Below are 13,863 nucleotides of genomic sequence, written 5' to 3'. Positions count from 1 at the left end.
ACACTGGATAAATATAGCACACGCGAGCTCAGCTCCTCAGCAAAGTCATCGCTCTGACAGCGCTGTGAGGGGAACAGAAAGGAGAAACCCAATCTCAGAACCCAACAACACCTAGCAACAGTTGAAAAAACTTTTAAACAAAAGTCCGGGTGGGAGACACAAGACAACTTCCAATCTGTGCTGATCAGGATTTCAGGGAGAAGCTGCTTGCCCTCAGCACTGTTTCCTGCATGACTTCAGCTATTGGCTGGTCCTAGCAAAGAAAGTGGGAAAAGCTTTTTCCTCTGTATTCTTTTGGGCTGGATAGTTTTCCAGGACTCAAGTCTGTCTTGAGCTGTGGGACAAGCCACTGGGCTCTTCAAAGGATACGCCACCTTCCTAAAGGATATCCCGTGGGTTACACAAGCTGCAGTCAGGTAAGACCAAAACAAACAGCAATTTACTTTCTTAGGAAATTTCGGAGTTCTCTCTGATTCTGTTTTGTCTGTGTCCTTTGATTCTTCCTGCTCTGCCATGTGATAACACAGTTAGGGACAATGTAGTCATTGTGAATTATTTAAAAAGTCAGAAACTTCAGCGCTTAGAGTGTACCGGTTCCTTTTTCAACGCAAAGAATTTTTGGTATCATTATAGCTGTCAGAAATATTTCTGCCAAGTTACCCCTCTTAGGCAGGTAAGAGAAACACAGCATGGGACAACTCCACAGCTCCTTTTTCAGTGAGGATAGTTAGAAGGGATGTTTCCCCAGAAGCAAAATAACTTTCATTTACTGAAACCAGCTAAGCAGCCTGTGTGTGAAGGAGAGCAAAGTCCCGAGTGGTGTTTGTGCTGCTGTACATCTGACGGACTCCTTGTGTTTGTGTCCCTGATTCTCCAGTACACCTTGTGCAGGCTCTGGGCTCACCACACCAGTCAGCCCCACACTTCTGGCCAGCACAAAATATGTCTGGTATTGAATCACTGCTTCTGCAGTTGTTGAACATAAGAATTCAGGAGAAGGTTGCGTATAGCTTAAAATACCTTGAGTAATGACTTTCACATAGCTATAGAAGATTCTGTTTTAGAAAACTTCAACTGAATTCATTAGGAAAAATCCTTTCTGATTTAAGAAATTTAGCATGGATGTGCTATTTAGAATAGATGTGTGCGCACGAGTATGTTTACTACAGTGGGAAGGAAATCCTCATTCCGTCAGATGGTCTGTTGCCCCCTTTCCATGAGTTGCCATGCACTTTTATCAGGATTGCTTAGCGTGAACAGTTTCCTGTCGAATCTGTCAGTCATGGCTGCGTGTCGGTGAGGCGAGGTGGTTAGTGTTGACTTCTAGGGGTCTGTCATTGCATTTCTTCCTTTAAAGAAACATTCCTTTCAGTGAACGTGGTAGTTTGAGTGAATGCCCTAACCTAAGGATAATGTTGAAGAAGATACAGAAGCACATTTTAAAAATTATTTAAAACTATTTTGTCAACATATGAAAAAGAATGTATTTGCAGTGTTTTGAACAAATTGCTTATTGGCAAATAAGAATGTAAATTTCCCTCATTTAAGGAAAGTCAATTAGTTTTTTTCTTTTTTACTGTTTCTTTAGGAAAATGAAATACTACACGTATTTTGGTATGTGTTATGTTTCATAATTCTGATCAATTGAGTAATTTTCAAAGTATGCGAAGCTTATCATATATGATGAATATGTGCCATGAATAGTGCAAATATACTCCGGTGATGTCAGGATTGGAGAACAAACTTCTAGGGCTTTACCAGGGATAAAATATCTTTATCTTAAGAGTTTCAAAAAGTCAGAACTAAATACCTCACATTTTTCTTATCTTTATCCTAGGAAGGGGTCACATTGTTGGCTTACAGATGCACATGGAAGGCCAAAATCTACCATTAGTTCTAGACATGTAACTTTTTTTTTTTTTGGCATCTGTTGGACAGTTTTTAGATAACTGCACTGTATTTGGCCCTGAGTGAAAATCGTGTTTGCCAGTGAAGTGGATTTTTGAGTATTATTAATTGGCTTCATAGTCATGCGTTTGCCCTTGAAAATCAGAAAGAGCTCAGGTTAAATCACATGATTTCCTCCAGTAGATGAACAGCTTCATGACCATGAGGATCTGTTCTCCCATTCTCCCTGCTATATATTCCTCCTTCTCTGTAAGATTTATTGTTACCTTGTCTCCCACCACATAGAGGCCTGTCCTCCTCACCCTTTGTCTGGATTGTAATACTGCTATTACCTGCCACCCCTCAACGCCATTCAGGTCATCAGGTCATCTTGCCTGTGATTCCAGGATTAATGTCCTTGTAGCATTGCTGTATGCTCTTTGGCGGTCTACTGGGCTTCTGGTTCCTGCCAAACACCTAGGCTGTGTATTCTGAAAACTTCCCGTCACCTGGCACCTATGTGACTTTCCCCATCCCACTCCCACTGCTTGGCAGCAAAGCCCCTTGGTTTCAGGTATTTTGGATGTGGCCCATTCTCCAAACATGCATCCGTGAACATTTATTTCAATAACTCACTTTATTCCCCTGCCCAGCCTATGCCTTTTGAAAGTGGTTGATTCCTTTGAAATTCGACAATTTGGTCTTCTTCGGAGTTAGGATGCTTTGGAGTAGGTTTTAACTCATTAAATCCAGGATGACTTGATGAAGTCTTTTAGATGTATGATGTTATCCTAAACGTCACCTGGCCCTGGAGCTCCTTAGTCCCAGGCATATTGTGGGTATCTATTAGCTCTTGTGGCTATAGTTTTCTCTTGATTAATATGTGAGAAAGTCTGAAAGGGTATAAAATCAAGTATGCTTACTAGATTTTATCCCACAGATGTCTTTGAGGGAGGTTTCTAAATTTTACCATGCATAGAAAAAGATATCATTTTAACTCTGATCATGTACCTGTCTGTGGTGATGATGTTATAGCTCTTAAAAATAAAATTGAAAGGTTATCTATCTTTTGTATATGCATCTAGATCTCTAAATTTCTAAACACTGTTTATTGTCTTCTGGCCGGGCATGGTGGCACATGCCTGTATCCCAGCACTCAGAAGGCTGAGGCAGGAGAATCATTGTAAGTTTGAGACCACCCTGGGTTACAAAGTGAGCTCAAGGCCAGCCTGGACTGCATAGTGAGGCCCTGTCTGAAAAAGAAAAAAAAAAATTTAAGATAGTTATAGACTTCTGTTGCCAGGTTTATTTATAATTACTTTTGGTACAACTCATTTAAATCATGATTCTTTCTCTTTGGGGATGATGGGTTAAACTCTGGACTTTTAAACCATTTAACTATGTTATGATCTTTTTTTCTGTTATAACATCTTAAAATAAGATGTTAAAATATAAATATCTTAAAAATAAGATGTTTCTATCTTTAATCACTCATGAAACCTGTGCTCTCACTGTGTGAGATCTAGCATGAATCATATTTTTGAGGCAATTTGTTCTGTATCTACCAAAGAAAAATATTCTTTTTATATTCTTAGATGGTATAGAAGTTAAGCTTACTCTTCCAATTGGGTTTTGACAATAATCACTATGGATTTTTTCCTAATAAAGTTGTGAAATATATTCATTAAGCAACGATTTTCCTGTGGCTATAATTTCTCCTTCTTGTTTAGAAGCGAAAATTTGAGATTTGCACATTCTACAATGGTGCTAATAGTGGTTTCTTTTTTAGCAGAGGAGCATTTCTTCATAAAACAGTTGTCTTAGATTTCAGATGTTGCTGAGATTGTTTAATATACATTTTCACTCATTTGTTTTATCTTCTTAGGCCACTCAATTTGTGGGTCTTAGAAAGGCAGCAATATGGGAAGGGATGGAGGCCTTCGAGCTTAGGTTGAACTCTGTTTCCAAAGAAGTATCTAAGGGAAAACTTGGTAACAACTTAAAAAAATGATGCTGAAAAATCTACTATCTAAACTTGTTTATAAGACAGCAATAGAGTAAAAGATAAAATGATACAAATATATTTTGTTTCCTTAAACGTGAGTTGAAGATATAACAAGGGTAAGTCCGTAGAAGGGAAACCAGGAAGGGCTAGTAGCATAGGTAAGACACATGGCCCGGATTCAGATGGTAGCTCACTGTCATCTTGGGGCAATTACTCTTTGGATCTTAGTTTCTTCATCCACCAAATGTAGATTATAATGCTATTTCTTCCTACAATTGGTTGAGGGTTCATATAGTGTGTTTGAGGAACAAAACATTAAAATTTCCTAATAAATATAATCTATTACTGGTTTAAGAACACGCTTTAAATGTAGTTGCTTATTTTAAACTTTGTTGCACATAAAATTCTTGGTGCTGATAGTTTGTGAGTTCGAGTGTGTAGATCATAGAAAAGGCAGGAGAACGTATCGCTTGATTTGGAATGTTGTTTGGGACATGTTTTGCTGCTGGGTACCCTAAGCAGACACAGGTTGAACAGCAGCCAATCATTTAGTGTGGAATTCACGTTTCAGACTCTCCCTTATCTTCTTGCAGCTGCCTGCTGCCTTATAGAAATCACCTATAGGCTATTTCATAGTATAGATGTTTCTGTCTTTGCCCTCAAAGATTAAAGTGTGTTTATACGTAGTGGTTGAGTGTCTCTTTTACTGCCAGTTACAGTGGGTAATGTATACCAGTGGAGCACGCCGTGGAAGGACGTGTTATTATCGTTATCATTTTTATTTTTTTCTCTTAGATCATCTGTTTTGTTTTACTAACTTAGTAACAGATAAAGATGAAAAGACCAGAAAAGGTCATCTCATGCCAATTTCAACCTTTCTAAATAGAAATGAATTCTTGCTATTCGTTGTCTTTAATTCTATTCAATCTTAAATGTGACAAGAAACACGTGTCCTAATATAAACAAAAAAAGCGTTATATTATAAAGATGTATGTGTAAATGCTGGGATGCACAATGTCCTGTGTACTTAATTTAACAAAAATACATGAAACACCGTATAAGAAGGGGCATTTAGGAGACGTAAAAAGAATTAAGATGTGTTATTCACATGTTGTACCAGTTTCCAATGATGAGTGTAAACATTATGTACTGTGAACATGTCATAAAAATAAATGAGGAGTTTCTTAGTAGCTGCAGTGATAGTGAATTTTATGCTGGGTAGCTATGGTTTAGACTTGTTAATTTTACTTTATTTTTCCTGGTTGAAAGGAAGACTCTAGAAGATGAGATAAACTGAGTTTCAGAATTGTCATTCTCTAGTGAAGACCTTCTGGAGAGAAAGAAAGAAAAAAGAGGGAAAGAAAGAAGGAAAAAGGAAAGGAAAGAGAGAGAGAAAGCAAGGAAAAAAGTATTCTTGGCTTTGCAGAATACATTGTAGGGGTTCTAACATAAAAACATGGGAAGCTTAGGAGAATATAATAAATTCTTTTTCCTTGAGTGGCCAGCCTTATTCGTTAGTTAATGAGAGAGGGGAGGAGGCTGCAGGGAGAAAGCAGCTTTCTCTGGGGTGGTAGCTGAGGCAGTTACGTTCCAAAGGCCGGAGAGCCTGTTCTGGAAGAGCTTAGAATGAGGAAAGTCAAACACAAACAGAGTAGCGTTAGCTGGCTGTTAACCAGCTGATTGCAGAACTTGAGAAACTCTCCTGCAGTGTTAACCAGCACCCCGTGCTGCTCTGACCCTGGGAACTGGGACGTCAAAAGAAGGTTTGTGCTGCTTTTCCTTTTTGGGCCATGGTGTCACCCTGCATGCTATTGGGTGATTTATGTGTTTCTGAGGCCTGTGAAAGACACACTGAAAAAGAATTTTTAACGTGAAGGCGGAATTTATTTCAAATGATCGGACTTTAATTGAGCCCTTAAGGTTTAAGGTTTTTTTTTTTCTTTCTGGTTTTAGTGTTTTCTTAAATGCTGTCACCCACCTTCTGCTCCAAACAATAGGTGAAAATGACAATCTTTGTTTCCCTGGAGGAGGACCACATATGTCTACACTTGAAAAACAGTTTCTCTTTTCCTTTGGTCGTCACTGTAACTGTAATCCTGCCCTATTACTGTGGAGAAATGCATTACCTGCTGCTCATCTTTGTGGAAAAAAGATGTGAGAAAGTCATGAAACAGACATAGCAGGGCTGTCTATTCTTTACAAAAATAATTTACTAAAGATTTAAGAGCATAAAATGATTTGACTGAAACAGTAGACTGCTGACATCATCAAGACAATCAAGTTACAGCCAACTTGTGTTTATCTATAAGATCTTTGCAAAAATAAGATTTTCCAATATACACTGATACACTCACATGAGTCATAGGGGTACAGTAATACAGATAAATAGAGGTTCTTTTTCTTTAATGTATTTATGTCTTAAGTAACTCATTTCAGAGCTTCCTTCTTTGACTGAGGTAACACAGGAAGGGAAGAGGCATTGCTGAGATCATAATGCTGTTTCAGTGTGGTGGCCTCAGCACGATGGAAACGACACCCAGGCCAGCAGTTGGAACCTGGCAGTTACTGTGACGACAACACACACCAGAGGAAAACAAAGATGGTCTGCTCACCCAGCAGCCAGGCAGGAGCTGTCAGCTCAGACTTCTGATTGTTCTGAAAGTCCTAAATTGTGACACTGGAGGTATTCACGGCTCTTTGTGTTTCATGAACTGTTCAGTAAGTGACACATGCTTGAGGGACAGGCAGTCTGGTGTTCAGATCTGGGAGTGGCCTTGCACATGCTGCCTTTTTAAAGATCACCTTCTGCTTTGGCACCCCCTAGCCAACTGTGCTGGTCACAGCCTGTGCTGTTCCACTCCTTTGGGGACCCAGCTGCCCTCAACCTCTCCTCAGGGGCCCAAAGCCTTGGGCAAAGCCTTTGGTTCTGTAGAGCACTGCTCGGCAATGCCTGGGTCGCCTCAGTTCCAAGTCTGTGACAGTGACAGAAGACAGCATAACATAATACCTCAGTACGTTATGTATCAGTTCATGTGTTTGAATGAGGGTGATCATAGCCAACATACACTCAGGGTGACACGCATGACATTGTGCTAAGCCCTTTACGTGGATATTGTGTTTGCTTCTCATAACAACTCTATGAGCTGTTTATTTATTGATGCTGGGGATGGGGCCCAAGGATGGTACATGGTGGCCCAGGGCAAACACCCTGCCACTGAGCCACACTCCCAATGCTGTGAGGTACTGTTTTTACTGTGTATGTGTGTCTGTGTGGTACTAGGGTTCAAACTGAGGGGCTCTCCACCACTGAGCTACATCCCCAGTGTTTTATTTTTTATTTAACAAGGTCCTCTTAAGTTTCCAGGCAAAACTCAAACTCTTGATCCTCCCACCTCAGCTTCTTGAGTAGTAGTTAGAATTACAGACATGTACCACCATGCCCAGATCTTATTCCTGTTTATAGATTAGGAACATGAAGCTTATCAATATTAAGCAACTTGCCAGTGGTAGAAGTGAAATTTGAAGGCAGATGATTTGACCTTGGTAGCTCTTTCTGCTAATCACCTTTTCCAGGAATGCCTCTGCCTGTGTGGCTGTGAGATGTGTATGGAGCTGGGACTCCGTGACTCTGTAGAAGGACCATTGTGTCTGCAGCTGGGAGAAATTCACTGAGACAAAGGGTAAAGAGATTTAGGATGAAAGAGTCAGCACAGGCTCTTTTCTAGGGTCTCAAAGTAGAGTCAGAAACTTCAGTGGCCAGTGGACTTGGGGGGAACTCAGGAAGAGCTGGCCTGAGGCACTGGGGTGCAGAGGTACGTCATAGTTATCCATAGGGCACTGCTTGGTCTTGGTTTCTATACTTGCCAGTTATCTGGAAAAGGAGGCCATGGAAATTCTATGATCTGTGGTGGCCATGTTTTGTAAAACCTGAAGTGCTCCTCAGGTCTCTGTCTTGGTCTTAAACATTTGATTTGTAATGTAGGCTCAAGAGGAAGCTCTAGAAAATACTTATCCCAGCCATTGGCAGCAATGTTCCTTCAAAAAGATGTGTGTGTATATTTGTATGTGCACGCGCGTGTGTGTGTTGTTAGTTCAAGGAGGCAGTAAGGAAAGTGATAGTGGTTTCTTCCACATAAGAACTTTTATTGCTCCTAATAATGTTTAGGTAGGGAGTTGTCACTCTGGCCGGAAGTTGTTCTATCAAAACAAAACCGAACTTGCTATAGTTTAAGGAAAATTACTTGATGTTTTTCAGCTAGTGATTTGCTACTGTGGAGCAGTGTTATATTTTACTGCACATTTTATTTCATTCTTTTATCTTTTTGATCAAGAGTTGTCTATGTAATGCTAAATGTCTATTTGGAAATAATTGGAATTTTTAGTTTCTATTTGCATGCCTGGCACCTAACTCCTAGATCGTGTGAGGTAAAAAGAAAGTAATTCTAATAGAAATTCAAAGGGAGCAGATAAGATTTTGATTTTTCTTTTGCCACTGGACGTAACTACTCCACTTTTCCAGTGTATTTGATTATGCTTCCTCTGCAAAAACAAATGTTTTGTGAAAAGTAAACGCATATAGCAGAAAGAATCCCCAGCGCTTGAGGTGCAAACTGTCTCCTCTGTACTAGCGCACTGCCACTGCCTCCCGACACACACCCACATGTTTATCATTGGCCAGTAAGCAGGACTTGTGCTTCTCTCTTGACAGACTGACCATCTTCCTAGAGCAAATATACTTTCTGTGCTCTTGCACAGACCTGTGTGATATAGACTAGTGGGAAAAAGTTAAAGGCAGAGCTGGATTACATTTCATCAATATTCTGTTATATGGATACGATTTTTCTGATGTCCTCTCCATAAACTCAGTACTCCCTCTTTGGCCTTTCCTGTCTTTGTAGAAAAAGGGGTAACAGTGTCAGAGGAAGAAAATAATGTTGAATCATTTGGAGACAAAAGGCTCGACAAAAAGCTTCCGGAAATATTTTTCCTCCCTTATTCAATTATTCTAAACTTCTCTTGGCAACGAACTGAGTTGTAATTCCTACATTAGCTAATGCCCCCTCAGTGGAAGATATTAACAATTTATCATGTTCTTTCAAGAGTTCTCCAGGCATTGGTCAGGCTTTCTCATCCTCTTGGCCCGCCTGCACCTGGCTGCTTCCTGGCAGCGATGGGAGCTCTGTGGCTCTCATCACCAGCAGGAAACTCAAGCAAGTGCAAATCTTTAGGCTCAGCTCTCTTGGGACCACCAAGTTGTCTACTCCTGGGCCTTTCAGGGCTCCCAGTTCTGATTCAAGTTGGCTTGAGAGGAGACCCACATACTGGCCTTTTCAAGAAGCTTTTTTGTGATTGTAATTTGCATTCAGGGTTAAGAATGCATTGTCTAGTATCACCTCAATGGAAAGTCTAGTATCACCTCAATGGAAAGTCTTTCAGCAAAAGCCACCAAGTTCTATGCTGGCAGAAGTGGGTCTGAATCTGAGCTCACCAAATGCTTGACAGTGGGTACTTTCCATGCCTTTGAAGAGCTGCATTCTTGTGAACTGACCCCTGGTTACTTTTCAAGTCTTGACCAAGGGTCCTGGTTCCTTTCTGTGCCTGGATCTCAAGTCTGTGTAAGTGTCCTGTGGACAGAACTAGTGGAAGAGAGATCTATTATTCTATCACAGGACTATGACAAACATCGCAGTAGCTGATGGTTAATGAGTGTCTTCTACATTTTGAGTCCTGACAGCTCCATAAGGAGGTTGCTGTGTCATCCATAGTTTACAGACAGGGAAACCAAGGAAATTGGCTCCTGGCTCCTTAGGTATAGACAGGTCTGGGTTGAGCCCAGAAAAGTGGGCTGCTTACATGTCATCATCTCTTAATCACTTTGCTACTCTGGGGCGCACTCTCAGAGTGTATGGTGTTGAATGAATGGCAGCTGTACCCTGGTTTCAGCTTCAGGGGTCTAAGGGTGGCTCGCTGTCTTCCCCTAGTTCCTAGTAACTAGAATTTCTGCATGACCATGAATGGGCCCTCACCTTCCCTTCTGTCTTCCCAATAGTGGGCCAGTTGGAGGATGCCTGCCCCCTTGACAGTGTCGTGAAATGCTCCTCCTCTCCCAGTAACTTTGTTTCCTGTGTCCTGTCTTTCTTTTCCCTTGTGGATCAGCACAGTATTGCATGCCTTACTTTTGAGCACATGTTCTGTTTACCTTTCCCCAGACATTTGAGCCACAAACTGTACCCTCCTGTTTAGACTTTTGACTTTTTCCCTGGCCCTGTGAGTCTTAGTTCCCCATTTTCCCCTTTTCCCTGTTGTTTCTTGGCCTGGACTTCCATAGTTTTCCCTTTCTTCTCTCAGAATATCAGCAGCAGCAGGAAGGGATTAATCATTTCACGTCTTTCACAAGCAGATTCATTGGGGACACTGGTGTCCTCTGTGCAACCGACAAAGCAGTGAGTCAGTACACTCAAAAAAGTCTCTGAAATCTCCATTTCTAAGTGGCATATATGAAAGCAATTTTCTGATTATTCTGTATGTTAAAAGTAACTTTTTTCATACACAGGAGAAAATTCAAATGACTAACTGGTTAAACAAACCTAACATAAAAATCAATGCGAAATAGCACAGATTTTTAAACAATAGAAACTACACAAAAAAGATTATTATTATCATTTGTGATATTTACATATAAATTAAAGAAATTAATATAATAGATTCAGTTATAACTTCCAACTAGTTTTAGAAGTACCTTGTACAAACAACTGCTTAATGTTTGTTGAACTGAATGCATTAAATGTCATGAAATCAAGAAAGTAAACATTACTAATTTTTATTGTTTGAACTAAACCTACTTTTTTCTTGACAAGCATGGGACTAACAATTAGTGACTATGAATGATTGTTCCTCCTGCTTCTCAGTTTTCTAAATATTTAATGGTTACATGTTGTTTCCTTAGCCAGATAAATTGAGTATCAGCGAATCTTTAAAGTTCTTTCTACTATTACCTAAGAACCAATGCATTACCATGTAAGCAGGAGTCTGTGGTTCTGATTAGCATATATTTCCCGTGGACAAACTAGGATCATTTCTTTAAAATACAGCGTCTAAGACAGAACTGTTGACACAAATTTAATTGCAACTGTTCACCCCTCAACTTTTCACTTAGGCTCATGAAAAATCCCCAGCCAGGCTTTTATTGTGTTTGTTAGCTGGAAAGGCTCTCCTTCTCAGAGGTCTATTTTAGAGTTAGGATTCTCCACTCCCCTACAAGTGGTAACACAACAGCTGCAGATTAATTAATGTTTCTGCTGACAGTTCCAGCTGATGAATACTATTGAATTTCCCTATCAGTGTCCGCACTATCTGCATTACTTCAAGAAAAAACATTGATCGTAGCTGCTGGATTTTGCCTTACTTCACCATAACTCTCCTTTCTCACATCACTTCCTTCAAGTTTTAATGATGCTGTTATTTACATCACCATCCACATCTTCCAGGGAATAAAGTCCCAGTGGAGCACATGTGTTCCTGGTGATGTATTGTGATGGAATTTCACCAAAAGGAACATGTGAAATACTGAGCTCAAACTGAGGAGAGGACAAGGGATGCGGTTGGAGAGGGGGGAACCAGATGAAGGGACTCATGGTTTTTCAGAAAGTGAAGAATTTTGTTCTTTTTAGAGGGAGATTAAAGTCAGAGTGTTTCCCCCCAAATAATATTAATGAAAGACTAGAATCCTACAGTCTGATTTCTGTCTGGATTTATTTGCCAATTCGATTTCTGTTTCCACACTTTCATAGGAGTTGGGCTTCTGCAGTGCTGTCACGATTACTGTGTGAGATTGGAAAAGGATTTGGGCGGTGGGGGAGCAGGTGGTTATGGGGGAGGAGTGACTTACCCAGTGTGCTCATTTGGAAATTGTGTCTTGGGATGCAATCAGGCAAGGTTATAAAGGGTCTGGACTGCTGACTCTTGAGCAGGAGAGACAGAGCAGGGGATCCAAGTGGGGCGGTGTTGAGAAGGCAGCGTGGTTCATCCTGGCAGATGACAGCTGAGCATTCTGGGTGCTGTGGCAGGCAGGTGGAGCTGTGGAAGAGGACCAGTGTCGGGAACTGTGAGTGAGAAGTCGGATTTAAAGCTCAATGGCTAAGATGACACTGAATCTAAGCACTCGGCTGGAGGACTTTGTGTCTCTGCAGCCTCACATTTGGTGTATGTCATTCACTCATTCAGTAATGTTTGTGGAGACTCAAGTGTCAAGCACCAAGCGAGGGATGTGCATACAACAGTAAATATTACCTACTCTCCAGCAGGTGTTGGCAGTTTCCAGTGAGTAAATGGTCCTGTGAGAGCCAGAAGCGAGGCCGTCACCTACAGGAGGTCATGAGGCCTACAGGGCCTGACATATAAGGTCTGAGGGGGAAATACAGCAGAAATGCATGTGACCAAAAGTCTCATATAGTCCAGGTGTGGTGGCACACTCCTGTAATCCCAGGACTTGGGAGACTGAGGCAGAAGGATCATTGCAAGTTTGACACCAGCCTGGGTTACAAAGTGAGCCCAAGGCCTGCCTGAACTGTATAGTGAGACCCTGTCTCAACAAACAAACAAACACCTCAAATAACTGATTCATTGCACAAGTCCATGTAGCTCTGCAAATGGTGGGAAATTAGTAAATTGCACCTTTTCACTTACATGATAATTTTAACGTTTCAAAAATATTGTGAGGCAGGCCCACTATAGACGTCCACCATCCTGCAATCTCCAGTGGCCACAGTGAGGCAGGCAAATATACATCTTATGGACTGGAAAGTCCCGGGACTCTCACCATTACCACTGCCAAGTGCACTTTCAAACAGTGACCATTCTCATTATGTCTAAACAGAGGCCATGAAAGCTTCCTGTAAAGGTACTTAGGACTTGTACAAGTCTGTGCACTTGGAAAAAATACTTATCCATAGTCAACACTCTACTTCAAGCACATAAATGCCACTGAGGCAATGAACCCAACGGCTGAGGAGTTTTTGAAGCACAAGTTAGGAGTGTCACCTTATCACATATTAAGATGAATTTTGAAACCATGCAAATTGAAACACTTTGGTATAGGATCAGAATTAGTTTATATCAGGTGGGGAAATCAAGGGGGGATAGTAGAACATTCAGAAAATTATTCATCTATTGTAGAGAAACGAGTATCGATGAAACCGTGATGAAGCTGTTGCTTACTTAATCAGTACAAAAAACTAAAATTGTGTTTCTGTGTCACACCAAAATGCATATTATGTTTCTTTGTCATGTCAAAATAAATAGAAAATGGACCAGAAATTAAAGATAGGGGAAAAAGCCTCAGAAAGCAAAATACTCAAATATATCTATATGATAGCTGAGTTTTATGAATGGGGAAGTCCTTCTAAAAGTAATATTTAAAAACAAATAAACAACAGTCTAGTAAAACAAAAAAGACTAAAATATTTGACTCCAAAAACTGAATAAAACTTTTCACAGAAAAATTAAAACAAAAAGCCAACAGCCCACATGAGTAAAGCTGGACTCAAGCAAATTGTGACAAATAATCAAGAACAAATATGGCTAACATGCAGAGTTCTTCAAATGAATAAAGAAAAGAATGTAACAATAGAAAAATGGGCAAATGGCATAAATAATTTGCAATAAACATGTGGAAAACTGTTTAACCTGACTGGCAGTTATAATTTCAAATTAAAAAAAGAAATTGTTACTTTAGCCAATCTACTAATGAAGAACTCAAAAAACTCTCATGCCCAGTGCAGTGGGGTGCAAGGTGGTCTCTGGTGGGTCTCTGGTGGGAAAACCCACTGAGGAAGCTTCCTGAGAAGCAGTCCCACAGTATGCAGCAGGAATTCTTATAATCAGAAGAAAAATGAGTGCACTTCCATTCTGAACCATAGATGAATCTAAACACATGGGATGCTTTTGGGAGTACATTGTTTTCCTTTCCTCCT

General features: G+C 40.4%; 1 protein-coding gene across 4 annotated transcripts in view; it reads left to right on the top strand.

Annotated features, from left to right (window-relative positions):
* Positions 1 to 13,863, top strand: part of Filip1 (filamin A interacting protein 1) — a 223,602-nt gene that overhangs the window by 48,022 nt on the left and 161,717 nt on the right. Inside the window, exon 1 of one of the 4 annotated variants that reach the window (XM_003477904.5) lies at positions 56 to 416. The exons of 2 other annotated variants lie outside the window; for them this stretch is intronic. The gene's annotated coding sequence lies outside the window, so the exon portion shown is untranslated. One more of the 4 variants, XM_063226902.1, reaches the window with a different exon arrangement.

The sequence above is a fragment of the Cavia porcellus genome, unplaced genomic scaffold (genome assembly GCF_034190915.1).
Source record: "Cavia porcellus strain 051 isolate PalLab524CR breed Dunkin Hartley unplaced genomic scaffold, mCavPor4.1 scaffold_16, whole genome shotgun sequence".
NCBI lineage: Eukaryota > Metazoa > Chordata > Mammalia > Rodentia > Caviidae > Cavia > Cavia porcellus.
This window is presented reverse-complemented; position numbering and strand designations above follow the sequence as displayed.